The following is a 21,910-nucleotide window of genomic DNA, read 5'->3' on the forward strand; positions in this document are numbered from 1 at the left end:
ATCGGAAAGGTCAGGGCGCGGGACAGTGACAGCAGACACAGTTGCAAGACAGTCATGGGGATCACCATCATTAGACAAGCGAAGGAGAGTGGCAGGATTTAACTGAGAACAACGCTTTATGGTGATATACGAAGCCGACAGCAGTAGAAGTTCGTACCTGGTAAGGCGAGTGGAGGAGAGGTGGCTTGTGTTATGCTGTAACAGCAGAGTTTCCACAGAGTGAGGGACCATGAGTGTAAGGGGAGAGCGAAGGACAAGGGATTCAGACATTTCGACTAGGCGCGCTGCGGCAGCCACAGCACACAGGCAGGGAGGAAGGCCTTGGGCCACAGGGTCCAAAGTGGCAGAGAAATAAGCTACTGGGCGGTACTTTTCTCCGTGCACCTGAGTAAGAACTCCAAGTGCACATCCAGATTGTTCATGGCAGAAAAGGGTAAAAGGCTTAGAATAGTCTGGCAACCCTAAAGCGGGGGCAGAAGCTAAACCCTGTTTGAGGGAAACAAAGGCAGAGTCTGCTTCAGGGGGCCATTGCATGGAATTAGGCACAGAGAGTCGAGTGAGTTCCTGGAGAGGTTTTGCAAGGGAGGCATATTGAGGAATCCATTGCCTGCAAAATCCAGCCATGCCCAAAAATTTTCGGACCTGGCGTGGGGAGCAGGGTTGGGGAAAGCTAAGGATAGCCTGGACACGTGTGGGAGAGAGCATACGGGAACCCTGGGAGAGAAGAAAACCAAGGTATGTGACAGAGGCTTGACAGAGCTGTAGTTTAGAGCGAGAAGCCTTGTGACCTGTTTGCTAAGGCAGTAAGGAGCACTAAAGAATCAGTTTTTGAGGCAGATAACGAGGGGGAACAGAGGAGTAGATCATCCACATATTGGACTAGAGTGGACTCGGATGGGAAAACAAGGTCAGCTAGGTCTCGGGCTAATGCCTGGGAAAAGTAAGATGGGCTCTCTGTATACCCCTGAGGAAGCGTGGTCCATTTATATTGCTGTCCCTTGTAAGAAAAGGCAAAGAGGTACTGGGAGTCAGGGTGAACCGGAACAGAAAAGAAAGCAGAGCACAAATCAACAACAGTAAAATGAGTTGCAGCTGGTGGGATAGAAGCCAGAATCGTTGCTGGGTTTGGGACAACAGGAAAGGCGGGTATGACAATACGATTAATGGCTCGGAGGTCCTGAACAAATCGCCATGATTTGCCATCAGCTTTTCGAACTGGGAGGATAGGGGTGTTACAGGGACTGCAGTAGGGAACAATAATACCTTGCTCCCGCAGGGCAGTTATGACTGGAGCAATGCCAGCCTCTGCCTCAGGGTTTAAAGGGTATTGAGAAAGGCGAGGCAGGGGTTTGGAGGAGTCCACAGTAATGCAGACGGGGTCAGTGTTTAAGCGGCCCACCTCAGAGGGATGGGTTGGCCACAGAGAGAATGGGACCTGCGAAATTAGGTGTTCAAGGGATGGGACCAGTGGGCAACAAGGGACTGGAGTGGAAAGGGAAGTTTCAGACAGCAGGGAGGCTACAGAATCACTCAGAGAGGACTGGGGAATTTGTAAATAGACCCCATCCGGGGAACAGTATATGGTGCAGCCAAGCTTACATAACAGATCCCGACCCAAAAGGTTTACCGGAGTGGAATCAGAGAGAAGGAAGGCATGATCCGCAGAAAGGGGACCAACTTGGACTGGTAGAGGTTTTGAAAGGGGATAAGAGGTTGGGACTCCCGTAATGCCCACAGCGGACACAGTTTTTCCGGAGCGGGGAACCGCAGGCAGATCAGTAGTACGAACTGCAGAGAGTGAAGCTCCCGTATCAACAAGGAAAGGGAGAGAAAGATCATGGATAGTTAACACACACTCACCCGTAGGAGTGAGTGGTAGTAAAGGAGTTAAAATTTCCTGAGGTTCCCCGGCATCCCATAATTGCTGTGAGACAAAGTAAGGCTGGGGACTGACTGGCTGTGCTGGCAGGGGGTCTAGCTGGTTATTTACAGAATTACCAAGCCGGCTGGGACATTCGTTCTTCCAATGTCTGGGCTGTTTACAGTAATTACAAACATCCCCATAACCAAAAAACCAGTTCCTTTGCCCCTCCCTCGACCACGTCCCCGTCCCTGGTATTTTCCCCTTCCCCGGAACTGTTTGCCCTGCCCTGAATAATGCTGTATTTGCAGGGCCATTAACTGTTGAGCTGATTGTTCCTCCTTTCCCTTTAAAGTACGTTGGCAATGCTCTGCCACTGTTTGCAATTTGTCCATGGTTTCAGTCTCCCACCCAACACTTATTCGTTTTAGCATATTGCCAATAGCAGGTAGGAGGCCATTAACAAACGCACTAGCCAGGGCGCCCTGTCCATTTCTGTCTGGCTGTTGTATACCAGAATGTTGCAGAAAAATGTCAGTTAGCCGAGTGCGATAGTCGCCCGGGTTCTCTCCCTGTCGTTGCTTACAGCCATTTATGACCATCCAGTTGGTTTTAGGAGTCCATACCTGAGGGATGGCTTCAAATAGATTTTTAGCTCGCTCTTTACACTTTTTCCGGTAATCAGCATTAGGACCAGTGTCTGGTAAAGTAGAGTGGCGGTCAGCAGTGAGCCAATTTGCTGCTGTGAGCCATTTTTCATGCTCACTTGGGGCTGCTACAAGTAGCTTGCACAGCTGCAGGAGGTCTGCCTCAGAGGGTTCATAGGTGTCACATACCAACAAAAATTCCTCTGCAAATTTGGTAGGATTTTCCCGGGGCTTTGGAAAGCCTTTTACAATTGAAAGGAGCTCTGTGCAAGTCCAGGGTTTATAGCTCCAAGTGGGACCCCCCTTCTCGGCCCCCAGTATGCAGGATTCGGAGGGGAGCCTGGACATTTTTAAGGCCCAAGCGCGAGCTTTTACAGGGCAGAGTGGGTTCAGAGGAATGGGCCTCAGCCGTACTGGATGATCCAGACAGGTCTGAACTGGAGATCTCTGAGAATTGTTCATGAGCTGAGAAATCTGGTGACGGTTGTTCCTGAGCTGGGGCCGTGGGTGGCTGTCTATTGATCCGACGCAAGGCTGCCAGGCCAATTAATGCGTCTTCCTCATCATCGTCCCCGGAATCTAGCAAGGGGTTTTCTTCGTCTTTTCCCACCCGGAGACAGGAGTATGAAGGGGGGTCTGCTCGGAGAACAGGATAAAGGGGAGCGCTCGGTCTAGTGGTGGGAGAGGAGGTTTCCAATAAAGCTTTTAACTTATCATTTGAATCTTTGAGAGAGGCAAGTTTCGATTCTGTCCATCTACGATTTGCCTCTTCCCACCATTGCATGAAACAGTCAACCTCTCCTTTTGCCAATTTAGTTTTAGATTGGCCGAGTTTGTCTTTTAAGACGTCTACTCGGTCCTTGTCCCAAGATCCTAACAGTGGCCACTGAGTTTTGGGATCTCCCTGAGTTAGCCTAGACCATTTTTCCAGAAATTTACAGGAGTCCGGACCCTTCCTAAAATGCATAAAATGAGCCGGGGTTCCTTTAGGGAACTGTCCCGACTTAGACGTCTGGTTACCCATACAGGAGGACTTTACACACCAATCACACAAGAAGGAAATTCGGGTTCGTCAGAGCGATGCCCGGTGCCACACACAAAAGGAGCCCACAGGCTACTGCCTCAATCGCCCTTGCTTTCACACCAGGGGCTTTACCCAAGGTGCGGTGCGGCTGCGATTGTGCAGATTTCACTCAGACCGCGGGGACAGGAACCCCTTGGTCGGCCAATCCCCGGACGGAGACGGCACCCAGACTCAAACACTCCACAGAGAGGACGGATAGACACAGAGACAGGACAGTCCTCAGTCCGGACAAAACACAGATAGAATTACCTGACCAGATTCCTGATGCCAGATCCTGGGATCCCTACCAGAACAGAGTGGGTACCAACAGGTTCGATGGCATACACTTCACTGTGGTTGTGCACCCTTCTGTTCAAAAGGAGGACCGCTTGGGCCAAATGCCCAGGTGCCGGCTGCCACGGTCTTCCCACAAAACGGTCAGGGATCACACATCCCCAGTGAAGACGGTTGCCATCTCGGTGGAACCTCCAAATTGTCAAAGTTAGAATCAAGACTCACAATTTGTCAGACCACTCTGTTTTTATTAGCGCAGCGCTCCGCCAATAACATTCAGATAATGTGAGTGGCCATGCAAGACCCAAACAGTCTTATTTATACAGATAAAAGAGCGGGAATCAAACAAAGGGACAAAGGAGAAAAACAGCAAAATTCACCTGGGGCATAGCATGCATATCCTACTTCCTTACTAACTCCTATCGATCTAAGGCTAATGCTTCACCAATTGCCCTTAAACGGTGCAATTGTTCTATGTTAATGTCTGTTTTCCTGACACCTGGACTCCAGCATTCCAGCGATTTTCCTTAAAGGTACAGACAGCATTTCTTTAATCCTATCTATTTTTGTAATATAATTCATTCTACTTTCACAGATGCTATCAACTTTAAATCCAGTCAGTTAAAAAAAAGCAGTAGTTTCAGGTACAAAATCTGCCCCCTTGCCAAAATCTGCAGTTTTACAATTACATCTAATTTCTTCCCGGCCCCCACCCCTCCTTGTGTTTTAAATTATATTCCCCACTGCTGTGTGGAAGACCCACACACAGAGCAATGGAAACTGACTATGCACAAATGCACAACAGACAAATGTTTTCCTCTATTTTTAAGCGTTACTTGTCAAAAGAGCAGGTAAACAAAATTGCAGACATAAAGGTGAATTTTACATTGACAGCGTCTCTTGAGCCACTGTCATTTAGCTCACACTCAGCACAGCATTCTATTAGAGTATCAGAATGCTGCCAGCACCACTGGTATTTTTCTCAGCTTCATGTAGTTGAGCTCCGTGCTTACCAACCAACAGAAGTTTTTCTAGATTCTTTTGAGCTATCACACAGCAGAGCCAAAGTTTTAACCTCTTTGCAAAACCCTAGTGAACTGGCCTTGGGCAGGGGAAATCACTTCTGGATGCTGCCTACTGAATTTTCCTCCAGGGCATGGAATACTATGAAGCTACCTACAGTAGCTGTGATGCTGGCAGACCAGGTGCCAGCTCATGCCAAGACCCCAAGTTCTCAACTGAACAATGACAAATACATAGCGGAAACCAGTCTGGCTCACCTGTGTTACTATTGCTAGCAAAAATGTGTTTATACTTGATGAAATGTTTGTAAGCTGCATGCAGTAACCTCACTTTTAATATCTGTATCCGTGGCTGGGTGGCAAGTAATACTGAAGTGTTTGCTCAGTAACTAAACCACCAACCAGGAGAAAAGCATTACCAAGTGACAAATACTAGTTTACCACAGGAGGTATTATCTCCTGTACAACAAAAGGTCAATAAACACCAGACAAACCATTTTTCTGGAATAGCAGAGCACAAAAGACTTTGTTGATTGCTCCCCTATACCATGAAGAAGAGACATGCTCATCTCATCAACTTGAATTCTGGGAAGACGAGAATAAAAATCCCTGACAAGAAGAAACTATCTTTATCCTGCTTGGAATCTGATGGGCAAGGATTACTAAGCACATGCAAAAGATCCCCAGTGCTTGGCCTGGATTAGCCCAAAAGGACATAGAGAGAGCTTGCTTACTATAGAAGCTTCTGCTATCATTTGGAATTTAAGACTAACTCATTTGTGTGTGTATGTTTACCTGCTTTACCTTTGTAAATAACTCATTTCCTTTTCCTGGTTAAAAAAAATCTCTAGATAGTTTATTATAGGACTGGCTACAAGCATGGTGTTTGGTATGAGCTCTAAGGGGCAAATGAGGTGGGCCTTTGGGACTGAGAATAACCTGAATATTATTGTGATTTTCGGTGGACGGGACCATCTATCACAAAAGCAAGCTTACCTGGGTGGCAAGCTAGATCGGAGAATTCAAGGAGACGGTGTGTGACTATAACCGTGCCTGAGGAGTTCACACTTGATAACTGGTTGGTGAAATCTAAGTACAGAATTCACATTTGGGCTTTGTGCCCTGCTTCCTCAGTCTGCCCTGACACTGGTACTCATGTTCTTGAGCCAGTCCAGACAGCGTGTCAGTAAACATCTGTGCTTTCTCTGTATACCCAAATGCTGGACTTTAGGTCAATGAATCTGCAAAGTCACAGTATGAAGATTCAGGCCCTGAAATCTCCAGTACCATGGAATCTATTCTGGACTAATTTGTTGAGCCTATTATGCTGGGGTATTAAATGTATTTCTCACAATACCAACACAATCATTCCAATAAGGCTGTTGCATTTACTGGGTCTAGGTGGCATATACTTTATGGGGAGCAATCTGGTCTCCCATGTTTAAGAAGGATGAATTCAAACTGGAACAGGTACAGAGAAGGGCTACTAGGATGATCCGAGGAATGGAAAACCTATCTTATGGGTGGGGGGTAGCTCAGTGGTTTGAGCATTGGCCTGCTAAACCCAGGGTTGAGAGTTTAATCCTTGAAGAGGCATATAGGGATTTGGGGCAAAAATTGGTCCTGCTAGTGAAGGCAGGGGGCTGGACTAGATGACCTTTCAAGGTCTCTTCCAGTTCTAGGAGATAGGTAATAATTGGAGATATACCAATGAAAGGAGACTCAAAGAGCTTGGCTTGTTTAGCCTAACCAAAAGAAGGCTGAGGGGAGATATGATTGCTCTTTATAAATATATCAGAGGGATAAATATGAGGGAAGGAGGGGAATTATTTAAGCTTAGTACCAATGTGGACAGAAGAACAAATGGATATAAACTGGACACTAGGAAGTTTAGACTTGAAATTAGACAAAGGTTTCTAACCATTAGAGGAGTGAAATTCTGGAACAGCCTTGCAAGGGGAGTAGTGGGGGCAAAAGACATATCTGGCTTTATCAAGCTTAGTCTTAAGTTTATGGAGGGGATGGTATGATGGGATAGCCTAATTTTGGCAATTGATCTTTGATTATCAGCAGGTAAGTATGCCCAGTGGTCTGTGATGGGATGTTAGATGGGGTGGGATCTGAGTTACTACAGAGAATTCTTTCCTGGGTGCTGGCTGGGGAGTCTTGCCCACAGGTTCAGGGTTTAACTGATGGCCATATTTGGGGTCAGGAAGGAATTTTCCTCCAGGGCAGATTGGCAGAGGCCCTGGAGGTTTTTCACCTTCCTCTGCAGCATGGGGCATGGGTCACTTGCTGGAGGATTTTCTGCACCTTGAGGTCTTCAAACCACAATTTGAGTACTTCAATAACTCAGACATAGGTTAGGGGTTTGTTACAGGAGTGGGTGGGTGAGATTCTGTGGCCTGCATTGTGCAGGCGGTCAGACTAGATGATCATAATGGTCCCTTCTGACCTTAAAAATCTGAGTCTAAGAGAACGGTCACTGAGTCCTTGCACAAATCTGAGGTAGGTTATAGCAGCCCCTGCAGACCTCGCCATGCCTGTGATACGACAGTGAAGAATTAAACTCTGGCTTTTCACATGGCACAAAAAAGTGGAAAGGTGCTTTGGAGGAGGCTAAGAAGAAACACTTTTGCATATCCTCCATGTTTAATCTGTTATCATAACCTTGCCCTTTGCCTGCTGGAATAGAAGTGCTAAATTCTGAAAGCTCATCTGACAATACTTGTCATATTTGAGCCAGTGGCATTATGAACCATGCAAAACATTATGAAATATTTGAATGTTATTGTGCATACTGCCCACTTCTCAGTGCTAATGGTGACACCTGCTCCGGGGGGTGAATAATGTGAGGTGCTAATTGGCATTTATTGAGTAATGTTATGCCTTTTGTATATTGAGCCTGATCTCTGGCTTTTGTTTCTAACAACTTTGTTATGGTAGTTAGAATAAGTAAATATTTTTCATCATAATATCTCTCCGATGTCCTTGGCTATAGGGTTGTCTTCTCCATCAGTTCTGACCAAGTCAATGGAAATTATTCTCATGTCAAAGGTTTTGCGAGATGATGAAAACTAAAATTCCTTTGAGTGGAAAAGAACTATACAAAGGAAAACTAAAAGGAATACTTTGTAAAGCTGGTCCTTAGCTTCCTGGAGACCTTGGACTCTTCAGAATAAATATTTGTTTCTAGCACTTTTTAAAAGTTTTGTACAAGCTTTAAAGATTCTGCATGCTTCAGTCATAACTCTTGACCCTTTCTACACTTTCCTTTGTTGGCCAAAGTCTGAGAAAACAGATCTAGATAACTGAATTTTGCAGTCCAGTTTAGTCAGAAGTCACTTTGAAGAGTGTTAAGTCCAGGCCAGGACACAGTCACTACCTGATTTTATGACATTATGCAGTATGATCTTTAACATAAGAAAGGCTGTAGTGGGTCAGACCAAAGGTCCATCTAGCCCAGTATCTGTCTACCGACAGTGGCCAATGCCAGGTGCCCCAGAGGGAGTGAATCTAACAGGCAATGATCAAGTGATCTCTCTCCTGCCATCCATCTCCATCCTCTGACGAACAGAGGCTAGGGACACCATTCTTACCCATTCTGGCTAATAGCCATTTATGGACTTAGCCACCATGAATTTATCCAGTCCCCTTTTAAACATTGTTATAGTCCTAGCCTTCACAGCCTCCTCAGGTAAGGAGTTCCACAAGTTGACTGTGCGCTGCGTGAAGAAGAACTTCCTTTTGTTTTAAACCTGCTGCCTATTAAAAACCTATTGATACATTTGCTCTTTAGTTCAACTGGGCCCTAGACAGCCATAGAAAACATAGGCTCATGCCTGCATCCAGTGGCTTCAGGTAAGTTTGCCCTTTATGTTCACTCCAGCTGAGTTCTGCCTTCTTACTACCACAAGCACATGAGGGAAAAGATATCCATGGCTATTGCCAACAGCTATTGTCTATCCATGGTGTTACTTCATGGTGAAGAAGTAAGGATAGAATGGGAGGGGGGGAGGAATAACTCAATGGTTTGAGCATTGGCCTGCTAAAGCCAGGGTTGTGAGTTCAATCCTTGAGGGGGCCACTTAGGGATCTGGGGCAAAAATTGGTCCTTCTAGTGAAGGCAGGGGGCTGGACTCAATAACCTTTCAAGGTCCCTTCCAGTTCTAGGAGATTATTTATTTATTTTAATTGGAGATATACCAAAGGATGAGGCTGAATAATGAATTACTAACATGGATAGTGTGGTAATGGGACGTCTGTTCTGGGATCTGATGCATACATGACAAGCATTTAATATGGAAATGTGCAGCTCTGGAGAACATCATGACAAACAAACTCACCTGTGATGCACAGGGCAGAAATAAGGTGGTGTCAGATTATCCTACCTGTCCTAGGCTGAGACAAAAGTATCCATATGTATACAGCAGAATTGTGTAAAGAAACCCATATACTGACTAATCTAGCTATTTCAGAAAACTAGTACTATGAATCATCAAAAAGGTTATGGACAGAGCTGTGTAAATGGATGTTGGGTTTTTTTGTGGGGGAAGAGAGGGTTGAATGGCAATTCCAAAAAAATCTGGAAAAAAAATGTTTCAGGTCAAACTATTTTTTTTTGGCCAATCAAAAAGAAACATTTCAATTGAAACATTGTTTTCATTTTGAGCATGTAACTTTTAAATAAAATTGAAGAAAACTGCTAAAGTTTCAAGTCAAAAAATGAAGTGTTTCAATTTTTTCATATTTTTTACACCAACAATTCAGTAAAAACCAACATGAATTTGTGAAATGTTCCTGCATTTTCAACAAATAAAGATTTTATCAAAAAAATTTCACACAGTTCTAGTACACAGACTCCTCATTCACAATCTACCAGCCACAGAACAGCAGACATGGACACAAGAGTGATGGCCCTAAGGCAAATATTTAAGTAGGCCAATCTAGCTCACCTTACCTCTAAAGACGTTCACCGATTATGGGCACTTTGGAAAGTGAGTCTCAGCATTTTTCTGAGATTATTCTGTCTAGGGAAGTTCTGCTACTTAGAGCCCCCTACTGGGATGTTGAGCTGTAGAATCTTTAGAACTGGAGCTGCTTCCCCAAAATAGAGATCCCAACCTGAAGTGCTGCCTTGTGAACAGCTGTGACTGGCTCATAACAGTCAGAGCAAGGTCAATTTTACTCTATTTTCTCATTTTATGAACAGGGCAGAGTCACAGATGGCAAACCAGTTCAAGCACCAGTCCAACATGGCTGGCTGCAAAGTTTTGTACAGTAACTTTGAATCCTTAATGGATGTCACTGTCAGAATTAGAAATGTTTCCAAGCTTTCTCCTAAAGGCACTTGCGTGATCCTGACCTTTTGTGAAAGGTACACCTCTACCCCGATATAACGCGACCCAATATAACAAATTCGGATACAACGTAGTAAAGCAGTGCTCGGAGGGGGCAGGGGAAGGCAGGGCTACATGCTCCGGCGGATCAAAGCAAGTTCGATATAACACGGTTTCACCTATAAGGCAGTAAGATTTTTTGGCTCCCAAGGACAGTGTTATATCAGGGTAGAGGTGTATGTCAACCTCAAGAAAATTATTAACAGAATCACTGCTGAATTTGACTAATCTGCAGAGAAATAAACACAAAAAGAGCTAGCAGTAATTAGAGAGCTGGCTGGAAACAAACCACCACCACCCCCCAACAGTTTGGAAGAGCCACTGCTCCATGGAATACTCCTGGCTGGAAAACAGCAGGTCTAAAAAATAACAGCTGTTGAGAGAATTTTCTACCTGTACTGTTGTGCTGCTTGGGAATCTGCTGCCTGCATTACGGAAGGAAGTTTGGCTGTGCAGAAGCAGTGCACGTTCATACCATCTGTACTAGAATTCCTTTTGAATTGGGCAGCCACAACTACCACTAACCCCACACTGACTCCCATGATCGGAGGCAATAGCAATAAAAACTTTCTTCCAAAAGTACACTGAAAGGCCCACTGTTTCTTATTCTGCAATTAGATACATTACCAGAGAAACTTTCTGAACCCATCAATATGATTTATATAATCTACTGTCCTGGTGCTTACTGAATACAAGATATCTGAAGAGCTGGTACAATATTGTACACGCTTATTTATAGGAGAACATTACCTGGTTGAAGTTCCAACTTCTGAAGAATTTACACACTGAACTAGTTCCTTATACAGTGGATCATGCAACAGTCAGACGCCGCCTCAGCCAACGTTGTTCCTAAGTTTTCTGCTGGCATTACTCCCTGCTGGTCTGCTGAACTATTTTTTTATTTTATTTTATTTGCAACTGCAGAAACTGGAATGTAAGAGGATAGAAAACGGACAACCTTTCTGTTTTGAGTCCCAGATTAGATCACTCAATGACTGATGCTTGCAGCTTCCTTACCCGCCCGCCCCCATTGATGTGTAATGTGTTATGATCTTTTCCCTGTAACTAAAAGTCTGGTGGGGGGTGTTATTTTATTGGGAGCTCACTTGTGTCGTGCAGCAGCATCTACATGTTCATCCTTGCTGATATTGTCATGGAATACAGTGGCTGGGTTGCAAGTGGGTGTGGTCTGAGACAGAGGCTGGGAAAATGGGACAAAGGGCTTATCTCCACTGCAGTTAACTCAAGTTACAACTCGAGTGTTGCCCCAAACTCAAGTTCCATCCCACACACAAAACCCTTCGCTCTTCGAGTGCGGTGATTCTTTTAATTTGCACTGGCTGTCCATCAGGGGATACAGGCTAAAATTCAAGTGAGCACACTCAGCTGTTAACACTGCCTGGCAGTCAGCCCCATAATCCGGCTGTCTTAGAATCATAAAAATGTCTTTCACTCAGACCTCTCTCTAGGGCCTCACATCCAGGATATATCAAAACTTTGCCAATTCTTTCAGCATAACATCTTTAAGATATGGCCTTTCCTACCTAACCCCACAGCTAAAACTCTCCTCCAGGCTCTCGTCGCCTCGCATCTCGATTATTGCAACATCCTTCTCTCTGGCCTTGACAAATGCCATATTTCCCTGCTCCTATCCAGTCACAATGCTGCTGCAAAGATCATTTTTCCAGCCCATTGCTCTGACCATGTCACCATTCAGGGCAACTACACCTATATTTCCCCCTCCCTGGTACAGCAAAGGCAGCTGCTCTAGGCTCCCAGCTCCTCAACTGTCACCTCTCTTGCATACAGACCTGTCTCTCTCTCTCCCTCTCGATCAGGATTTTTCCAGGCTCCACAGTTCCCTGCTTACATTGATTCCCCCTTCTCTATCACATCAAACACAAGCTTCTTGTACTCAACGGTTAGGCTATTATGTGCTGAGACCACCACTTATGCTGACCAATAGTGTCTCATCGTTCACATATACTCCCCTGTCTGTATCCATCTGTTGTGTCTTGCCTTATAATTAGACTTGGGGCAGGGACTGTCTTTTTCCTGTGTTTGTACAGAACCTAGCACAATGGGGTCCTGGTCCATGATTAGGGCTCATGGTAATACAAATAATAACAAACTGTCATCCTGGGCATCACAAGTGTTATTTGAGCATGGCCACTCTCACTTGAGCAAGGTTAACTCAAGAGCAGCAATTTGAGTGTATATATTTTAGTCAAATCTTCACAAAAGGCAAAGTGTTCTTTCCATGGGTGGCACCCCCTGTCACTAGCTCTAGGAGAGGCAGGCACTGCTGTGTGTTAGGGATCTGGCTATATTAACAGTTTGGATCTTAAGACAACGTGGTCTCATGCCGCAGTCTTTAAGATACTCCTGATGTTAGAATGTGTTTCACATTCGGTGCCTACCCTTGGCCAGGTGGCCACTGCAAATGCAAAAAACATTCCTGAATCTTTACCTTGTAATTCTGTTTTTATCCATTCACACAATTGACAGATATAACCAAACTGCTGTGGTAGGGGTCAAATCTCACCCTTCTTCATGGTCACAGAGGGTCTAGCCAAATGTCCTTTATGGCTCTGCAGAAAGGACAGGGCACAATTTCTGTCAATAGTTATAAGCAGTGGTGAAATTCTGCTCAGGTGGACTCCAATATGTGAAGAGGGAATAGGGGGCAAGAAAAGAGCGACAAGGGGCAAGAATCAATGGTTTCAATGGGCACTGAAGTTACAGATTACCTGATGCTCTCTCTTTGAGACCTTTACTTTTCCTTTTTCTTTAAAACACCTCATTGGGGCCTAAGAGGTTAGGGGCCCACACAACAACTAGATACCCACAGCTGGCCCATGCCAGCGGACTTGCGCTTGCAGGCCTCAAGCTGCAAGGCTGATAATTGTTGTGTAGACCTCCAGGTGTGGGCTGGAGCCCAGGCTCTGGGACCCTCCCACTTGCAGGGTCCTGCTGCCAAGTGTGTCTCCTTGACCAAGAGGCAAAAATTCATGTTGTTCAGTGGGTGGCAGAGAACAGAAGGAAGAATATTCTGCTGCAGATCCAAGGGATTTGGAGCTTCTAAGACAAACTATAGCTTAGACAGAACATGGGCAATAAACATTTATAAGGTGACAGTTTTACTCACCAGCCTGAGGATTATCAGCCACACCCAACCCAGTCTCTACCCCTTGCCTCCAGGCTCCATTTATCATTCAAACCACCAAAAACAGAAAACAAAACTTCCAGCCAGGGCTTTCTACCCACTCACAACCCCCAGAGTTTACCTGACCTTTCCCTTCTTCAGAAACCAGCCTCTCCCTACAGCTTCTCTCTCACATCTCCCAATTCCAGCAGTTTTCTGCAGCTCTTTATAGGGAACACCAGTGCCCTTCTCAGCTGGATCAATTAGTAAACAAGCAAGCCCAGACCCCTGGCCCTTAAAGGGACAGGCCACCATTCCAACATTAAAGAAACTTCACAGAGTGCAAACCTCTGATTTTTCTTAATGCTGTAGCTGTCAAATCTCTAGTCTAATCAACCCTAAGCTTTTAAAATAGAAAATGATCAGTGGTCAGAAAACTACACATGAGAAAAGGTGGGAAGATTGTATTATGCTTTCTATGCACCAGGAGCTAACCATAGACTTTCACTCTAAAGAAACACAAAACAAGAATGAATAGTGTCTCCATGGGTGTATGGGTGTGCATTTTCTCTGTCATGGTCTACATCCGAATAGAACATAAAATGGCAGCTGACTCCAGAAGAATATGGGTTTCATTTTGATATTAAAAATGGAGAAGGGGACAAAAAATCAAGATTAAGAACAAGCTAATCACAATCTTAACTCTCCATAATACTTTAGAAAAGTATGAGGGATAATATGCTGTTGGATACATATTAAAATTGAAAAAAATCAGAAGTGAAACAAATTCTATATGCCTCACTTAGAACACTGCACTAATGTACCCATACAGTAAATCAACAGATACAAAGCTCAGAGTCTCTCTATTATTGGTTTAGCAACATTTATAAAATGCTTAACCAATGCACACATTTTGGCTAAATCATACATACACTTAAAAATTCCTGCTCACCAGCAAATAGATGGAAGAGGGACTAAAAATAGAAAAATATACTGCAATATACAATAATCCTGGGCAGATTGTGATAGACAGAGGCAGACATGTCCAATCAGGAAAGGAAAAGGCAAGCTCACCTCAGAAATGGTTATCCACCGAACAATCTAACTAGAATCAGAGACTTGGACCTAATAATCCAAGAGATTTTCTTCAACCCTGTCACACAAATTTATGGGGCCAGTTCTTTCCTTATAGGATAAAAAAAAAAAATTACACATGCAACGTAAGAGAAAACCCAGAAATTTGGACAGGATATAAACCCTCATGCTTCAGAGTATAAACCAACCCCTAAATAAAGGGAAATAAGCTTCCCTTAAAGGCAGGTTATTCCATAACTGTGCATACCTTGCACATAGCTCAAAAACATCTAGTGCTGGCAACTCTTGGAGATTAGATACTGGATTAGACAGACCACTTGTCTAAACCAAGAGGGCAGCTCCTTTTTTCCTATATTCCCAAATCAGTGCTTGGCAAACAGAGGGCAGAACTGGGCACTGAGTGCCCATAACACTTAGTTTCAGACTTTATCAATTGAACAAGCGATCAAGTTTATCAATTTGAGCTTCCAACTGGATAGATATCTGCTCTCCCTTCTTGGGCAGGGGGATGGACAAGAGGCACCAATAGGTCTTTACCATCTCTTATCTAAAGGAATCTGCAATATCCCCAAATCACATTGTTCCTTTTCATCTGACTGCTCCCTGAGCTGTGATGGCTTCCCACTGCTATAGGTCCCTGCTCTAAACACTTGTGGGCATTTAGTACTGTATTGTATTTGGGTAAGGGGAAAAACCTCCTTGTATAAAATGGGATTAAAATTATCAGTGGCTTAAAGTTTGTCTGCCTTTTCTCCAGCACACCAGTTCGCACAACCAGTCAGCCAAACTGCCTACCTTATCCTTTGTATCAAACAAAGCTTGTTCTATTATCCACAACTATCTGATTACCCTGTAATCTTCTTTCCAATAACCCCAAAATGAGAGTAAATAATATCCTATCAGCAACTGTATCCATATAACCAAACAGCCTTATTTCTTGTCTGTATGGGATTTCCAGATAAAATGTGTACAAAATTAATCTTTAAAATAGTTGTTTCGCATCCTAAATTTTCTGGGTTTTACATTCAGTCTGGAAGAATTGTTTTAAAATGTGTATTTTCTTTTATTATTGATGACTCATTTTTAAAATGAATCCCTAATATTTTAATCTTTAAGAGCCCCTCCGTGCCAAATGGCAGAGAGCACACTGCTCTGTAAACTCACCATCAGGCCTGACACACTCACTACATCTAACACACTGCTGGCCTAGTATTTACCTGTAAAGAATGTTGTGAGTAGCAGGGAGGGGGAGGGAGGGGCAGGCAGAGCCCCCTGCAGGGGCCCCCCGCCCCCCCTGTTTTTGGGGCGGGGCCCTGCAGTTCCCCTGAGCTCGGCGGCTGCGCCCGCAGGCGCGGAGCCCGGGAGCGAGTGGACCTGCCGCAGGGCATGGGAGCGGGGGCGCCGCGCGCCGGCTCGGCTGGGGCTGGACCGCACCTCCATGACTGCGGCAGCTCGCGAGAGAGGCCACCCACCGCACCGCAGTCACTGTCCGGCACTCCCCGCCCGGCCGTGCCGCCGCGAGGCATGAGCGGAGCCGCTCTCAACCGAGCCTGCGCCAGGTCCAGGCGCTGGGGGTGGTCTCACGCCCTGGCGGGGCCCCCCCCGCCCACCCCCCCCCCCCCCGGAATTCTCTGGGCGGCCCTGGTGAGTAGTAGTATCAAATGAAAGCTGGTGACATGCCAATTAGTAATATCATTGTGTGAAGTATGTATGGATGGTGTGTAAAGAGTTCTGTTTGTGTGCTGGAAATATATTTGGAAATATGATTTGGGAGCAGATTTGATAAACTAAGGAATATTGATTTACTAGTCTTCCTAAAGCCTAAGACAATGGAAGCTGCATTTGCATCTGAGTCAACAGGAAACGCACACTGAGAGAAGGGTGAGGAAGATAGCATGGTGTCAGCAAACACAGCAGGGGGAGATAAATTTTTCTGGGGATACACTTCAAAAGAATGCATTTCAAAGGTTTTACTGGACTATAAAAAAAGAGGGGGAGAGGACCCTTTTGTTATCCATCACTTAAAAGACAGAGGCCAGCGCTCTTGGACTCTGTGACAGATGGCTTGCCCAGCCAGGTGGGGTAAGTACTCTGAGGACTGACTGTAAATGAAAAATTTCCTGAGACCAGAATTGTAATCTGTTAAATTTTAGATGCTAGAAATCTTTTTGCTTTTCCTGGTAGCTATTTTCTGTTTCTCTTATCTTTACCTACTATCACTTAAATCTCTGTTCTTTAGTAATACACTTATTTTTGGTTTGACCATAAAATCATCTCAGTGCTCTTTATTAAAGTACAGCATAAGTCCTCAGCTAAACTAACAGGCAGGACTGTCTCTTTGGAGGCAGCAGAGATGGTCATTTAGACTCATAGACTTTAAGGTCAGAAGGGACCATTATGATCATCTAGTCTGACCTCCTGCACAATGCAGGCCACAGAATCTCACCCACCCACTCCTGTAACAAACCCCTAACCTATGTCTGAGTTATTGAAGTCCTCAAATCGTGGTTTAAAGACCTCAAGGTGTAGAGAATCCTCCAGCAAGTGACCCATGCCCCATGCTGCAGAGGAAGGCGAAAAACCTCCAGGGCCTCTGCCAATCTGCCCTGGAGAAAAATTCCTTCCCAACTCTAAATATGGCGATCAGTTAAACCCTGAGCATGTGGGCAAGACTCACCAGCCAGACACCCAGGAAAGAATTCACTGTAGTAACTCAGATCCCAACCCATCTAACATCCCATCACAGACCACTGGGCATACTTACCTGCTGATAATCAAAGATTAATTAATTGCCAAAATTAGGCTATCCCATCATACCATCCATAAACTTATCAAGCTTAGTCTTGAAGCCAGATATGTCTGTGTTTGTCCAGTGACAGAGGCTGGTTACTGCAGAGGAACACTCTTCCAGGGAGGTTGGGAAGTGAAGTTCATTGAATGTCACTGGCAAGACAAGGTTAAGACTGGCAGAGTCTCAAGGCGTTTGTAGGGGAGGTGGACAGACTGGTGTGGCAGGGAGCTAATACACACAGTTTAAGTTCCAGCAAAGCTCTCTCTTGCTGACTCAGAGGGGTAACACAGTAGCTTAAACTAAGGGCTTGGCTGCACTGGAGAGTTGCAGCGCTGGTGGAGGCTTTCCAACGCTGCAACTTAGTAACTGTCCACACCTGCAAGGCACATCCAGCACTGCAACTCCCTGGCTGCAGCGCTGGCTGTACACCTGGTCTGCTTGGGGTATAGCGAGTGCAGCGCTGGTGATCCAGCGCTGCTCGTCAAGTGTGGCCACACACCAGCGCTGTTATTGGCCTCCAGGGTATTAAGAGATATCCCAGAATGCTTTTAACTAAATTACTCTCTTTGTTTTGTTGTGAACTCAGGGCTCCGGGAGCTGCTTATCTAAAAACCAAACACAGCTCTTGTTTGCTGTGATCAATCTGTAACTGACTGTGAACAATCAATTGAGATAACCCACTACCTTGCTGTGAATGAGGCAGGCAGGGGGATGAGTGTTTGTTTGAGGAGAGAAACAGCGGGGGGGAGGAAGGGGTAGAAAGGGAGTCCGTTGGAGCAGCTGCTTATCTGGTCTGCAGGCTATTTGCAGTTAAGAGTAAATGAGGGGTCCAGGCAATTTTCAGATTTTGCAAGGTAGGGAGCTGACGGAATTTGCAAGGCAGGGAGCTGACACACAGTGTCGGCTCCAAAAATCTACTCTCTCTCTCTTCCCCGCTCCCTGTCACACTCCACCCCACCCCTCTCTTTTGAAAAGCACGTTGCTGCCACTTGAACGCTGGGATAGCTGCCCATAATGCACTGCTCCCAACAGTGCTGCAAATGTGGCCACTCTGCAGCACTGGTAGCTGTGAGTGTGGCCACACACCAGCGCTTTCCCTACACAGCTGTACGAACACAGCTGTAACTCCCAGCGCTGCACATCTGCAAGTGTAGCCAAGCCCTAAGAGAGCATCATACTAGGACAGGGGTTTCAATCTGAGTGAAATCCTGACTCCACTGAAATCAATGGCAAAATTTCCACTGATTTGAGTGGGGCCATGATTTCATCCAGTCTCCCAGGCCTTGCAATGAGTTCACTTTGGGTGGACCCCTCCCCCACTAAGACCACTAGGGCTCTGTGTAGGAGCAGGCATCTGCCTGTGCAGAGCTCAGTGCAAGACTGCAGCCTAAGAATTTGCCAAAGAACAAATTTATTTAAAATATACATCTAGTCTCCTATTACTTAGCCAGTTTTCCTTAGTGTAGCATTTTCTTCGTCATTGAATGATTCTTCTGCTTTAGGCCACACCATAAAAACAATATTTCCTTCTTCCAATACTCTTTGGTATTGCTTTCTTAATCTCAGTTTACACATAATGTGTAATCAGGTTTTGAGCTGAAAGGGATAGTTTTAGTTATTATTACACCAGAAAAGATTAGTGATCTGGAGATGTAGTCTCAAAACAAATACAAAAGTCTTTAAGTGCTAAGGCATTTCCTAGGAAAATAAGCATTTTGAAGAATATACCCTTGCAGAATTTCTTTTTATTAGCATTATTATTACAGTAGCACGAAAAAGCACCAGTCAGGAGCAGGGTCTTCTCAAAGTATTGCTTTGGAATATGTACAGAACAGTTGCCAAGCAGTAATATTTTGGAATTAATGATAATATAAAAATCAATCCTCTGTTATATTGGATGGTTTTGTGACTGAGATTATCATAATTGCTTATTAAAATGTGCTCTGCAATAAAGAGGTACTGCATAATCTCCAGCAAAGCAACCATGAAGGAGGACATGCTGCACATTCTCCTTAGTGATGCCAACATGCTGATATCGGTGGTCTTAACGAAATGTTCTCTCCGATTTGTACACCCATTTTTCAGAAATAAGGCCACTATTATTTTAAAATACCTCTGCTTAAAACCTGGTCATCTATTCATAATCGGAAAGTGAGACTTGAAATTAGAGCTGAGCAAAAATTTTTGACCAAAACTTTTTTTCCGGCAAAAATGTAGATTCATAGATGTGTAGGACTAGAAGGGATCTCAATGTGCCATCTAGTCCAGTTCCCTGCACAAAAGGTAGGACAAAGTATTAACTACACCATCCCTGAACGTTTTGTCTAACCTGCTTTTAAGAATCTCCAATGATGGAGATTCCACAACCTCCCTAAGCAATTTATTCCAGTGCTTAAACACCCTGACAGTTAGGAACTTTTTCCTTTTGTCCAACCCAAACCTCCCTTGCTGCAATTTAAGCCCATTGCTTTTTGTCCTATCCTCAGAAATTAAAGAGGACAATTTTTCTCCATCCTCCTTGTACATAACAATCTTTTATGTACTTGAAAACAGTTTGTGTCCCCTCTCAATCTTCTATTTTCCAAACTAAACAAACCCAATTATTTCAGCCTTCCTTCATAGGTCGTGTTCTCTAGTCCTTTAGAGATTTTTGTTGCTCTTCTCTGGACTTTCTCCAATTTCTCCACATCTTTCCTGAAATGTGGGTGCCTAGAATTGGACACAATACTCCAGTTGAAGCCTAATCAGCATGGAGTAAAGCAGTGGTTCTCAAACTGGGTCGGGACCCCAAAGTGGGTTATGACCAATGTTGCCTCTAATTTTTTACATCCATGTGTGGAATGAAGTTTGTTATGTGCACCAATATGGAATTGATGGGGGTGGAGGTGGGGATGAGGGGATTGAGTGCAGGAGGGGGCTCAGGGCTAGGGCAGAGGGTTGGGCTTAGAGTGCAGGAGGGTGAAAGCTCTGGCTGGGGGTGTGGGCTCTGGGGTGGGGCCAGGGTTGAGGGGTTTGGGGTGCAGGCTGCCGCAGGGCTGCTGTGGGGAGAGAGTGGAACCCCCCAGCCCTCTCCCCACTGCAGCAGCCCCAAGAAGTGGCAGCTCTGGGGCCGGGGGGACCAAGGGAGAGGCGCCTCTCCCCAGCTGTGGCATCTCCAGGGCTGGGGAAGAGGCGCCTCTCCCCGCTGCATCCCTGCATGCCCCCTACCTCTCTTCTCTCACCCCCATGGTTGTGAGCCTGCATGGCCCTTCATAGCCTGCTGCACGACTGCGCAGTTAGAGGGAACTTAGGTCATGACCCCCATTTTAATGGGGTCACCAGGACTGGCATTAGACTTGCTGAGGCGGGAGACGAAGCCCGAGCCCCGTTGCCCAGGATCAAAGCTGAAGCCCAACAGTGCCAGCCCTGGGTGGAAGGACTTAGGTTACAGGCCCCCTGCCAAGGGTCATGTAGTAATTTTTGTTGTCAAAAGGAGGTCACAGTGCAATGAAGTTTGAGAAGCCCTGGAGTAGAGTGGGAGAATTACTTCTTATGTTTTGCTTACAACACTCCAGGTAATACATCCCAGAATGATGTTTGACTCATATTTAACTTGTCATCCACTATATCCCACCGAGCCCTTTCTGCAGTACTCCTTCCTAGACAGTCATTTCTTATTTTGTGTGTGTGTGTAACAGGTTGTTCCTTCCTAAATGGAGTATGTTGCATTTGTCATTATTGAATTTCATCCTATTTACTCCAGACCATTTCTCCAGTTTGTCCAGATCATTTTGAATTTTTATCCTATCCTCCAAAGCACTTGCAACCCCTCCCAGCTTGCTATCAGCCACAAACTTTATAAGTGTACTCTCTATGCCATTATCCAAATCATTGATGATGATGCTGAACAGAACCAGACCCAAGCCTGGTCCCGGTGGGACCCCACTGGTTATGCCCTTCCAGCTTGACTGCGAACTACTAACTACTCCTCTCTGGGAAGGGTTTTCCCACCATTTATGCATCCAACTCATAATAGCTCTGTCATAGGTTTATTCCCCACTTTGAACTTTAGCGTCCAAAAGATGGGGACCTGCATGGATCCTTCTAAACTTAAATCCTAGTTTAGATCTGGTAATGCTGCCACCAGCCAGAGATTAGTGTCTGGCACACTCTGTTTCCCCAAAACTTTCCTTGGGGAACACAGATCCAGACTCCTTGGATCTTAACACAAAGGGAAATAAACCATTCCCCCACCTTTCTCCCTCCCTTAGTTGTTGGGAGAGATACCTTGATTCAACTCCTTGAATCTAAACAAAGAGGGATTCACCTCCCCCCCTTCCTATCTTTCCCCCACCTATCCCTGGTGAGTTAGACTAATCCCCTGGGGTCTCAAACAAGGGAAAAATCAAACAGGTTCTTAAAAAGAAGAGCTTTTAATTAAAGAAAGAAAAAGTAAAAAACTATCTCTGTAAAATCAGGATGGAAATGCTTACAGGATATACAGCTTATAAAAACTAGAGGAACTCTAGTTGAAATACAAGTACAGCAAAGAGGTAAAATATTGGTCCAGCAAATACACATTTGCAAATACAGAAATTAATCAAAAGATTAATT

At 45.0% G+C, this 21,910-nt stretch overlaps 1 long non-coding RNA gene across 2 annotated transcripts in view; it reads right to left on the reverse strand.

Annotated features, from left to right (window-relative positions):
* LOC120397676 overlaps nt 1–13,521 on the reverse strand; it is a 54,750-nt gene extending 41,229 nt beyond the window's left edge. Inside the window, exon 1 of one of the 2 annotated variants that reach the window (XR_005593926.1) lies at nt 13,435–13,521. This is a non-coding gene — a long non-coding RNA (uncharacterized LOC120397676). The remainder of the gene's footprint in view (nt 1–13,434) is intronic. The other variant, XR_005593924.1, reaches the window with a different exon arrangement.
* Nucleotides 13,522–21,910: the final 8,389 nt, after the last annotated feature.

This window comes from Mauremys reevesii, linkage group 1 (genome assembly GCF_016161935.1).
Source record: "Mauremys reevesii isolate NIE-2019 linkage group 1, ASM1616193v1, whole genome shotgun sequence".
Taxonomy (NCBI): domain Eukaryota; kingdom Metazoa; phylum Chordata; order Testudines; family Geoemydidae; genus Mauremys; species Mauremys reevesii.